Consider the following 12,633-nt stretch of genomic DNA (forward strand, 5'->3'; position numbering starts at 1 on the left):
GGGAAAAACATGCCTTTCTGCAGCCAACAATGAGGGTCCACATGGCTCCGTTGCCTGCTGGTTTACCCCAGTCCAACGCCAGCATCTCCACATCATGACTTGCTTGCCTGGTGACAGGGTTTGGGATATCTCCTGAGGCTGGAGAGGAACTTGCAGTGAGAGGGGGAGGATTCCATTGTCATGATCCACAGAGTTACTTATGACACAGGTAGAATTAGGGAAGCGATTCTGTTGAAGGAATATGAGTAGAAAATGAGTAAATTTAAAAAAGGAACCTTAAAGTTAATAAACTCTTGATTTTTGCCTAGGTCACGAGCCAATTGATATGGAGTAAATAAGATAAGAGAGTTGAATGGGTGTCTCAGAGATTGGTGTTGGAAGAATGGATTTCAATTCATGGGGGCACTAGCACCAGTACTGGGGGAAGGACAGCTGTACCTTTGGGGTGATCTTCACCTGAACCATGCTGGGACCAGTGTTCTGGTTGATCATATAACTAGGGCTGTAGCGAGGGCTTTAAACTAAAACAGTTGAGGGAAAGGATCATATGAGGAACAATGTGATAGATTGAAGGGAAAGACCAGTAAAACAAGGCAGCTATAAGGGTAATGAGAATCTATGTATGGCAGGAAGGGACAGAACATACAAACTAAAGTGAGCACCAGCAGAGAAGGCCAAGGTGGCAAAAATAGCAGAAAGACAGAAAAAAAAGACCAAGATTCTCTGGCCTCCCAGCCAGTGTTTCCTGTCAGCAGGAGGTGGTGCCTTGTTTGCTAGCGGTGTGATTCTTTGGTCCAGCCACTGCCAACGAGAATTCCCATCGAAGTCACCCCATGCTAGTATTAAACCCGCAAGTTGGGGTGAGCTGCCGGAAGGACTGGAGAATCCTGCCTGCATGAACAGCTGGAGAATTCCGGCCAGAGTGTGTCGAATACGTGCATCATTTGTAACAAAATTAACAGCTCACACAGAAATAAAATGTCAGACCCTATAATCATTACAAGGACATGGTTGGAACCTGAACATTCAAAGGTACGTGACATTTCTGAAGAACAGGATGGCAGAAAAATGGTGCTGGGGTAACTGTTGACAGTACAGTTGTAGGAGATGACCTTGGTTCTAAAGATCAAGATGTTGAACGGTTTGAGTAGAGATAAGAAATAACAATGCTAAGAATTCACTTAGACTAATTCATAAATCTCCTAACAGTGACTACATTTTAGAATGGAGTATACAGGGAAAAATAATAAGAAAGGTCCTGTAATAATCCTAGTGATTTCAATTTAAATATGGATTGAATGAATCACATTGGCAAATGTCCTGGAGGATAATTTATAAGAGTGTTTTTGGGACAATTTTGTAGATCAGCATGTTCTCTAGAGTCAACTAGAGAGAAGGCTAAGGCTATTCTAGATCTGGTAATGTGCAATGAGACAGGATTAATTAATGAGCTCATAGTGAAGGAACCCCTAGGTAACAGTCGTCCCGATATTCCCCATAAGTGGGGAGCTGCTGTAAACCCTAGTGGAATGAAACACTCTGGTGGGGTGGGAGAGACTAGCGGGCCTTGAGAATTCAGCCCTGGGCCTGCTAATTATATTAAAAACAGGTTTAAAATATATTAAAAGGACTTATCTGGCCTTCCTGCCAGTTTTCAGCATAGATCTGACAGTGCCAGAAATCCAGCACAGGGAGATGCATACACGTGGGAATGCATGTGCGAATCCTGCACATGCTTGGCCACGAGATTCTCCCACCACTGTGCTAGAAAATTAGCACAGTGGGGTGGGAGAATTGCCCCCATTAAGTGTGACATGTTGCGCGGTTTCAAATGGCATTGTGTTTGAAATGAACCTACTTGGGTCGACATTGGTTTAGAGATAAGTCCTTGGGTTTAAGGGTCAGATTTTATACTTGTGACATTAATGGGTAGAATTTTGAAGATGGCACGTAATGGGCGCTTGCCATCCTGAGATTCAGCTGCTAACTCTTGCACTCCGACTTCTATTTCATGCTCTATTGAGCATTGTTTGGCAGTGGGTGGAACCTCCATCCACCCGTGAGAACTGTCAGTAAATCCTGTCAGATTTGTCAGGAGGTCTATAACCCAGCCAGACAGTGCTACGGTGACCAGAAGCGATACTGCAGCACAGTGCGTGGGACTAAACCCTGGAACCTTGGAGAAGCTAGGTTCTGGAGGCAATCACAGTGTAGGCCACGAGAGGAGGGGTCCCAGGAGCTCCAAGTCTGGGGTGGGAGAGAGGGCACCAGTAAAGGGGGCTGAGTGAGGCATCCTCCTACCCTTCCTGCCCGAGATGGGGTAAAGTGTAAAGGCCACTTTCCCACCTTACTCACACCTGCTGCCGCCAACCTAAAAGACAGGGCAGGATTAGACCCTAGTGTGGCCATTTAAGGGCCTCAAGGTGAATAAGCTTTGACCGCCCAAGTGTGAAATTGTATATGGATTTGGGTAGATGGGTTTCCGGGGGAGGGGAATCCCATCCATTCAATTTTATGTTCCCCTACACCAATAATCCCCCCCTCCCCCAGAACCCACTACCCAATGTTTCTAATGAAGCTAAAACAAATTATTCTGAATGTTATCATGAACTGTTTTGTATCATGAGAATCTATAGGCTAAAACATTGGCTTTGTTGTGCACGTTTTAAGCAAAATTCCTGACTTTAAAGATGACTTCACTGACAATGTTAGAATGAAAGGCACGATTTCTTTTATTGCCAAATCCATTATAAAAACTGACTAAAGCATTATCATTTTTATAAGAACATTTGTTATCGCTATTTTACAAGCATAAAACTGAAGTTTTGCTAATTTTATTTTGTTTCAATTCTGTGACTCCATGTGGTTTGTATTTTGGGCAAATTTAGGTAAAAAAAAGGCTACCAACCCCCTGACCTGTGGTATGGGGAGTAAACAAAATCAAGGGCAAATAAGGATGGACGATAAGTAATGGCCAATGAGCGATGTCCATGTCTCACAAATGAATAAAAAAAATCACTGAAGTAGGAAGCCCTGTCCAATCGTACTTGCACAAGTGACAGCATAGGACATGAAGAGAACAGGGTCCACCAAAATTACCTGATTATTGCTCGATGTTCATGTTTCAGAATACTAGATTACTAAAGCTGCCTCATCTTTTGAGTTTTTTAAAATGTTATAGCTACTGCATTATGCAAAATAGCTATGTGAAGCTTTAAAGGCCAGGTCTCCTGCTCAAGATAGATGTACTAATTAAGCATATTTAATAATTACCAAGGCAGCTCTGCTTAGCCCTAAAATCCTTTTTTAACAACTTGGAACTCCATCAGATAGTTTCTTTAACACTTGACCATAATTAGAAAGGATATATGGCTCATAAATCTTAAAGCTGATAGGAAGTTTAATAACGGGAAGGATGTGATGAATTAACTTTTATTTTATCTAGATCTTTTGTATGCTGGATCTTAAATCTTCTCAATAAAACTGGGTGTAAGGAAATATTCAGTGCTAATCTAGTGGATTTGGAGGAGGAAGTGTGCATTCATTCAAGGGGCAGCACAGTAGCTAGCATTGCTGGCTCACAGTGCCAGGGAACCGGGTTCAATTCTGGCCTCAGGCACATGTAGCTGTGAGAGTTTGCACGTTCTCCCCCTGTCTGCGTGGGTTTCCTCCGGACGATCTGGTTTCCTCCCACACTCCAAAGATGTGCGGGTTAGGTTGGGTTGACCATGCTAAATTGACCCCAGTGTCAGGGAGATTATTGTTAGTGCAGGCTTGATGGGCTGAATGGCCTCTTTCTGCACTGTAGGATTCTATGATTTTTGCCATTCGAATGCCAACATGCTCCATACCCACACATCTGCCATTGAGAATCTGTTGATTTCCATTGCTGTGCTTTGCTAAAAACAAATTCTATGAATTGGTCAAAATATTGTATTTCGACACATCACTGCTCAGTCCTCTCTGACAAATGGCTGCTTCAGCAAGAAAACGTTACACACCATAATTTTTCTTTCTCTCACATTCTCCTCTTTCGGATTCTGTTAGGTACAATTTCATACCCTCATTAATGAGCTTGCAAGAAAAATTCACCATCTAACTGAATGTTGATCTGCCCCCATTTAGCAGAGGTTCAGGAGAGAGAGCATTGTGAGGGTGACTTTCCCTTTGATTCTGCCCTTGATTACCTGGTAGGACTGGAAATGTGGTGTGTTCTTTCTCAAGATAGATTAATGTAATTCCCACTCTGACATTGCAGTATTGTATTGGAATCTTGATTTGAAGTTTGTAATGGATTTGCTGTTGCCACAGTCAATCATAAATCTATGCCATTTATCCTGTGGGAGACTAGCAGGGAGCAGTTCAATTGTCTTCTATCTCTACTTGTCTTCAATCTCTACTTGTCTTCAAAGAACAGTACAGCACAGGAGCAGGCTCTTCAGCCTTCCAAGCCCGTGCTGACCATGATGCCCTAACTAAACCAGAAAAAACCTTCTGCCCTTACTTGATCCGTATCCCTCTATTCCCCCCACTATTCAAGTACTCCTCCAGATGCCTCTTAAATAATGTTACTGTGCCAGCTTCCATCACCACCTCTGGCAGCACGTTCCAGGCACCCACCACTCCCCTGCACATCTCCCTTAAACTTTCCCTCTCTCACCTTGAACCTGTGCTCCCTTGTAATTGACTCTTCCGCTCTGGGAAAAGCCTCTGACTGTCCACCCTTTCTCTGCCTCTCATAATTTTGTACATCTCTATCAGGTTTCCCCTTAGCTTTGATCTTTCCAGTGAAAACAATCCTAATTTATTCAGCCTCTCCTCAGGATCAATGCCCTTGAGACCAGGCAACATCCCGGTGAACCTTCTTTGCACTCTCTCCAAAATTTTCATGTCCTTCTGATGGTGAGGTGAACAAAACTGCGCGCAAATAATGTTGCAGCTACAAAAACCAAGGTTTTATATAGCTGCAACATGATTTGCTAACTCAGAAGCTTCAGTTCTCTTCCTATGCTGTGAGATTTCTTCAGTCTTGCCCTCCTATTTCTTGCAACATTTGCAATTCTGGTGCAATTTTCTTTTCTCTTAATAATCTTCAGCCTAAAAGCATTTAGGGTGGGAGTTAGAATGTTGGCCTTTATTTCGAAGCAAGGAAGTCAGCCTTGATATGAATGCTAAGTAGCTTCAGTGACACCATACCACACTATACTGTGTACAAGTTTGGTCTTAGTCAGAGTTCTACAACACAGAGGGGCCCTTCAGTTCATCCTACCCAAGGGAGAAAATACTTGCCTTAGTGAGGGTGCACTGAAGGTGCAGTACAATGATTCCTGGGAGGATTGTCCAACGAGAAGAGATCGCGTCAAATGGGTCTGTATTCTTTGGAGTTTCGAAGAATGTCAGATGATTTCATTGGAGCTTACAGGATTCTAAAAGGACTTGACGTCTGAAGGTGCTTTCCCAGGCTGGATAGTCCAGTACTTGGGATCATAGTGTCAGAGTCTCAGAATAGAGCATGGCCATTTAGGACTGAGCTACGGAGAAGTTCCTCCACACAGAGGATTACAGTTCTTTGGATTTCTGTACTCCAGGGAGCTATGGGTATTCAGTTGCCCCATACTATTCAAAACAGAGATTGATAGATTTCTGGGCAGTGGGGGAATTGAGAGATGTGGTATGTGGGCTGGGTGGATGACAGCATGTAGAAGATTGTAATTTTTAAATTTTAAAAGTTTATTTATTAGTGTCACAAGTGGACTTGTGTTAACGTTGCAATGAAGTTACAATGACAATCTCCTCGTTGCCACACTCTGGCGCCTGTTCAGGTACACTGAGGGAGAATTTAGCATGGCCAGTGCACGTAACCAGCATATCTTTCGGACTGTAGAAGGAAGCCAGAGTGTATGGAGGAAACCCACGCAGACACAGGGAGAACATGCAAGCTCCACGCAGACAGTGACCCAAGCCCGGAATTGAGCCAGGGTTCAATGGCCTTTATGGCTTTCTTATTTTCATCCTGAGCCATCTTTGGCTTCTCTCTCTTTACAAGTTCTGTGTCCAATTTGCATTTATCCCCCGACTAATTGTGACTCCCTCGCTGCTCTACATTTGCCTGGCTATTATTCCTTCAACTGCTGCATCTACTCTTCCTATATATCTGCCTGGAAGGAAACAAAAACAGTTTGGACCAGTATTCTTAATTCCCCATTTTACTGCTCTTTCTCCATTCTGGGTGGGCAGCCATTTTCTGTCATTATCCTCGTCTATCTTCTTCCTTCCCTTTGATCTTCTGGGTTTATTTCAGTCGGCCCTGAAGTCGTTCTCCATTAAGGACCCAAACTTTAAAAAAAAGGGAAACTTAACAGTTCCGGTAAGGTCGATATTCAAAACAGCAAAAATTACACAGTTCAAGTTGAGCGAAAATGGTATTTGTGAAAGGGAGAAGTGCAAAGAAATATTTCCCGGTTTTGGAATGATAATAAATTATCTATTCACTTGCGAAGAGGCTGAATTCCGGGATGAATTTATTTAAACCGTGAACACAATTAAAAATAATTATCAACAAATTCTCCGCGGATGGGATTCAAATCAGTATTGGAACAGAGGGGTAATAAGAGCCTAATGCTTCATCTAGGATTAGATTTAGCAAATCTAGGATTAGATTTAACAGCGTGAACATGTTTATTTCATTAAGAGTGCTTCTTTATCACTGAGCTACTATTTAATTGCATATGATTCGTAAGCATTTACAGTTTGAAACAAAAAAGGGGAGTTTCTATGTACTTTTGTAGTGACACAGACATTTAGATTGTTGTGGTATGTTTGCAGAGTATTGCTGTAGCCAAGCCACAGGTCCAGTAACATACGGGGTAAATTTTCCAGTCGCGCCCGCTAAGGGAATTGCAATGGATGGGACATACGGTTTGAAAGACTATTATCAGGTCCGTTGGCCTTAGGTGGGAGCTTGTGGTTCTAGGATGGGTGGGACCAGAAAATCCCACCCAGAGTTTGTCCTTTTTCCTCCATGACAAACCACATGAGGCAGAAAATTCTCTTGTTAATGTAACTGGAAAGTCTGTTTGACCACATCTGGAGTATTGTGTACCATTCTATGCATGTATTTCCCTTGGAAGGAGTGAAACATGCATTTGCTTGAATATCACCAGGTTCCAAGTTTACTGGGCATAAATTATGAGGAGAGGTTACATAAGCAAGGCTTGGATTTCCTAGGACATAGAAAATTAAGGGGCGATTTGATAGCAAGGAATTCACTGGTCAAGCGCCCCGAAAGCTAGTGGCATTTGCTACCAAAGAAACCTGTTGGACTTTAACCTGGTGTTGTGAGACTTCTTACTGTGTTTACCCCAGTTCAACACCCGCATCTCCACAGCAGAAAATACAGCAGCCTATTTGCACCCAGCAAAATCCTATGATGTCCAGATGAGCCTTTTAACATGATTTTGCTTGAGAAATAAATATTGGCCAGAAGACTGCCCAAAGTCTGTCTACTATCCACAAGGCAGTCAGGAGTGTAATGGAATACTCTCCACTAGCCTGGATGAGTGCAGCTCCAACAATACTCGTGAAGCTCGATACTATCCAGGACAAAGCAGCTAATTTGATTGGCACCCGAACTATACACATTCAGTCCTTCCATCAACACAGCGGCAGCAACGAGTACCATTTGCAAGAACTCACCAGGCCTCCTTGGACAGCCCACAACTGCTACCATCTTGAAGTCATGATGTGGATGTGCCGGCGTTGGACTGGGGTAAACACAGTAAACACAGTCAGGTGACGAACACCTGACGAAGGGACTAACCTGAAAGCTTGTGCGTTTACTATCAAATAAATCGGTTGGACTAAAACCTGGTGTTGTCAGACTTTTTACCATCTTGAAGGACAAAGGCAGCAGATGCTGGGAACACCACCACCTGAAAGTTTCGCCCCAAACCACTGATTTGAAAATATATTTCCATTCCTTCACTGTTGCTGGATCAAAATCTTGAACTTCCTCCTAACCGCACTGTGGGTGTACCTACCAGAGTTCAGCAGCTCTAGGCAGCCACTCACCACCATCTTCTCAAGGGCAATGAGGGATATGCAATAAATGCTGGCCTCGCCAGTCATACCCACATCCCACAAATACATTAACAAATTATCTTCTCCAGTTCTTTAGCTTTTCCTTCCTTGGTGGTGTAGCTGTTCTCTTGATTGATTAAAGCAATGGTTGTGTAAGCTTACACCAGTATTTTACCACTCCAACACTGGTAATGGTGCAAGGGGCTGGGGATCATTATCGACAGGGTGGAGTTCACTCAGTAACAGTTGTCCACATACAAACAAATCTGAATATTTATTTGAGGCTTTTTTGATACTCAGCAAAACCAGAAATATTTGTACACAATATATCCCTATTCAAACCTGGATATTCCTCGAGAAAACTCAACACAGTTTGTAACAGTGACAGTCATTCTGGAGGGCAAGGCAGGGGCAGGTCAAAACACAAGGCCAGATTACCAGAGCAGGTTCTCCTACAGACCAGAATTCAATCAACATCAGGTTTTTTTCATACTCTTGTTCACCAAATTGCCTGCTCCCTTACAGCGGGGCTCAGCGCTCTGCTTATATTGTCTAGCAAGGCTACACAGCTGATCCCCATTGCACTGATTCCTAATGGAGGTTTTCCATCATTCTGCCATGTGACTTCTGATTAACTTCCTGTGGCCAGCTTGGTAGGGGGAAACTGGAACGGAACTGGAGAATATTATGAGAAAAGTACATGGTGACACATTGTAGCTTTATACCCTAACCATTTGAACTCGGGAAGTTGGACATTTGAAATAATGCCGTGGCCTAAATTATTGAGTCTCGTCATTTCCTTGGGTGAGGAACAAGTCCAATTTGCACTCACATTTGCTGGTTTTATTTATTACTAACTTGTGGAAGGAATTCTGTTCAGTAGGAAATAGTAATTGCCTGCTGGGTGAATCCAGTTTTAATGTAAAACAAGTAGGAAGCCTCACAACACTGAGTTAAAGTCCAACAGGTTTATCTAGAATCACAAGCTTTTGGAGGAGTGTGGAGAGGAGCTTTCACAAACACGACATATATAGACAAAGACACAATTGCAAGATATACAGATAACCAAGCCTTTACAGGTACAGACGATGTGAGTGGAGAGAGGGATAATCACAGCTTAAAGAGCTGTGAATTGTCTCAAGCCAGGACAGTTAGTAGCATTTTTGTTACACAATGTACTACAAAATTAAGAGGCTGAATAGAGACCAATTGGCTGCTTTGGAGCTGTAAAATAGAACATGGATTGAACCCACCATCCCTTAGCAACCCAGAAATATTGATGAAATTTATTGACAACCAATTGAGTAATTTATCATGCTCCACAATTGAACTGAGAATGTGAAAGCAATCACCAAAGATGAATGCGTTCTATTTTCTTACTGTCCCTAGGTTATCGGCTATAATGTACGATTTAAAATTTATCTTAAATTACCTTTTGTTTCTGTGGCTGTAACCACTAGCCTGGCACCTGTCATGATGTTGGGGAACTTGTCAAAGGATGGATTCATCTGAAGTGCTTTGGTCCAATTGAGAAGTTGGTGAAGAAATTCAAAGCATAATTTCAGACATCCAGGCCAGAATTTTACAGCCCTCCCGCCACGGGAATCGGAGCGGGTGTAGGGGTGGACCATGGAAAGGTCCGTTGACCTCAGGTGGGATTTGAAGGTTTCCGGATGAGCGAGGCCATAAAATCCAGCCCATTGTCTTTTCTCTCGCTGCTTTGATATACATTTTGAAATTGTACCCAATTCAGATCCAGAAACTACAAGGAATAGTGAGAGAGATGTTGGTGCTTGTACTAAGTTCAAAAAAGGTTTAGGGGTTAAGGCAGAAGCATGTAAAATGATGAGAGAAATTGATCAAATTTGGATAAAATTTGCATGTTGTTCTGCTTCTAGAATTAAAAACTTGTTCATTCTGGTGAGCACAATGCTGCTGAGCTTTGCAGCACAACCACTAATGTCCTCACCAATTCAAAGCTTTTTGCAGTTGTATTAACACCAAGTATAATATTAGGTGATCCTGTCACCTAGCAACACTTTCTGGCAGCGACTCTTGATCCATCAACAGCCAGGATGTCAATTAGGAGCTCGGGATGCACAGTTTATGAGCTCTGGTTCATATTTGCTCCCTTCCCTGCTTCTCTGTGGAAATATAATGCAATTCTGGCACTCAGAACCTGTCAAGTGAGCCGTTGATTCAGTGGAAGCATTCCCACCTCTGAGTCAAAAGATTCGAACCCAGCCCCAGCAATTGGAGAACAGAACACTGCTTCAGGAACTGATAACCCGTGTAAATCTTGTGTGTGGAGGAGTGGATGCCCTTCCATCACAATCGCGTGATTTTTATTTAGGGAGGGTTTGATCGCTAGAGGGAAGCGGGGGGGATTCCTGATGAAAAGTTCAGGTGGGCAGGGAGTACCATTGGGGACTGTCCAGGCCGAGGTGTGTGGGGCAGGAGTCTATCAAAATCTGGAAAGAGAGACAGTGATGAAGCCATTCCCCCTCCGCCCTCCTCCCTCCCTCCCTCCCCACTGCTCCTACTTGGACTTTGAGGCCTCAGAGCACCCCTCATGACCATCACGCTAGGTCTCCTCTTGTGAGGGCCAGTGGTAATTCTTGTGTTATTGCGCAGTGTAAGGCTAGTGAATTCCGTGCGCTGGGATTTGAACGGGCTATGCATATTTAAATACTATTTTAAATATGCTAATCAGCCTCACGCCCTCTCTGGGCATGATCCGGTTCACTATAGTAGGAAGGGGCTGGGAGATTCACAAGCTGTTTGGCACTGGGTGCTAGGAACAGTATTTTTAGACCCTTACACTAATCTCTGGTACTAATGGCACGGCAAGGTCGGAGAGTCGCCCCCAGTAACTCTGTTCCACTCCACAGATGGTGCGTGACCTCAAGTTTTACCAGCACTTTCTGTTTTTATTTCTGCAATTCGAAATACCTACACACAGAGGAATTGTATAACAGTTGGGATAAGGTAGTTTGTGCTCTGCTGAGAAGCTTTTGTTCAAAGGAAGCCAAGTTATGGAGTTCCACTGACTGCTTTGTATGTGTCATCCTTTCATGCTGCATCACTTCAAGTGACTCCAACAGTTTATTGTCACTGCCTGTTTCTGTGAATAACTGCCAGTGAATGAACCTGTCTGGCAATGTGCTGTGTTTCAAAATGATCTAATCAGGTTTTCTTGCTCCAGTTTCCTTCCTGTCCGCCCCCCTTGAGATTGGATTAAAATCTTAACCCGGTGATTTAATATGGCTAATGTTTATGTAGGAGCCATTAGTGGACAAATGCTGTGTGGTTCGGAATGTTTGGTATCTGGAGCTCCTGTTTTAAAGTTTCCACAGTAGTAGAAATGGAAAGTTGTGTCTGTTTTATAAGTATAGACAGTGAAGTGAGGCTCTGGCAAAGTATAAGTTGGCCAGTAATGAATCAACAGACTGAGGTGAATGGGAATCAAAGGCTGATGTGGAGCAAAATGGCTGCGCGTCCTCTATGGCGAATTTCACCTTCATAGATTGACTTGGATTGTAAAGCATAATTGAAGAAAACAAATAAATGAAGGATTGAAGAAAGTTTGCCCAATTAGGTTCAACTTCAAAACCAGCGATTAATCATTGTATTTATATTCACAGTCCAAAGATGTAGTGGCTAGGTTGATTAGCCATGTTCAATTGCCTGTTAGTCTGAGGGAGAATGGCAGGGTAAATATATGGGTTAGGATTTGAGTGGGATTGTTGTCGGTGTAGGCTCAGTGGGCTGAATGGCCTCTTTCTGCAGTATAGGATTCTATGATTTTATAATCCTGTTCTCCAAAACATTTGTTGCAAGCGGTCTGCTGGGTGGAAGTTGGTTATGGCTTGTTTTTTTGGATCCATAGCCAGCAGTGTAGCCAACAGGACTGCCCCAAAATTGACCCTCAGCCCATCTATTGCTCAAGCAGATGGGCCTATAATGTTTCCACAGGCAATTCTTTCACTCAGAAGAATGTTGAAGGGCTGTTAGCCAGGATTTTCGATTGGCTGTGGATGAGGCATGAGGACGAAGGAGTCTCAGGAATATGTTGACATTTTAAAATGCATAGCTGCTGCAGCTTAGGCCGCAACAACTGTTTGACAATTCTGAAGGGAGCAGATCCTGCTCAGGTAAAACCAATTTTTGGGTGGGATTGTCTGGTACTGACACCAGTGGGCATTGTTGTGGGTGGGAGAGGAAAATTTGGAGTACCGTCAAAAGTCATTGGCTCTCCACATTTTCTTGTCCCACCCATGAGCAGTGTCAGGCCTGGAAGTCCTGGCCTTTGAAGGGATTCTTTTATAGGCTGTAAGCCACTTAGTAGATTAAAAATGTAAAGTAGAATGAATGAAGAATATTTTAATGCCCCAGCTGTAAGAACCTAATGCCTGTTTAAGGCAATCCTGCAGGATTCCTGCAATTCCACCAATATAAGGGCATGATGACACAATGGTTCACATTGCTGCCTACCAGCACCAGGGACCTGGATTCAATTCCTGGTTTGGGTGACTGGCTGTAGGGAGTTTGCAC

At 43.3% G+C, this 12,633-nt stretch overlaps 1 protein-coding gene across 1 annotated transcript in view; it reads left to right on the plus strand.

Moving 5' to 3' along the window:
- The window catches only part of b4galt2 (UDP-Gal:betaGlcNAc beta 1,4- galactosyltransferase, polypeptide 2), a 394,076-nt gene that overhangs the window by 176,839 nt on the left and 204,604 nt on the right, over positions 1-12,633 (plus strand). The gene's annotated exons all lie outside the window — the stretch shown is intronic.

This window comes from Carcharhinus amblyrhynchos, chromosome 9 (assembly GCF_965287045.1).
Source record: "Carcharhinus amblyrhynchos chromosome 9, sCarAmb.v2.hapA, whole genome shotgun sequence".
In the NCBI taxonomy this organism is placed as follows: domain Eukaryota; kingdom Metazoa; phylum Chordata; class Chondrichthyes; order Carcharhiniformes; family Carcharhinidae; genus Carcharhinus; species Carcharhinus amblyrhynchos.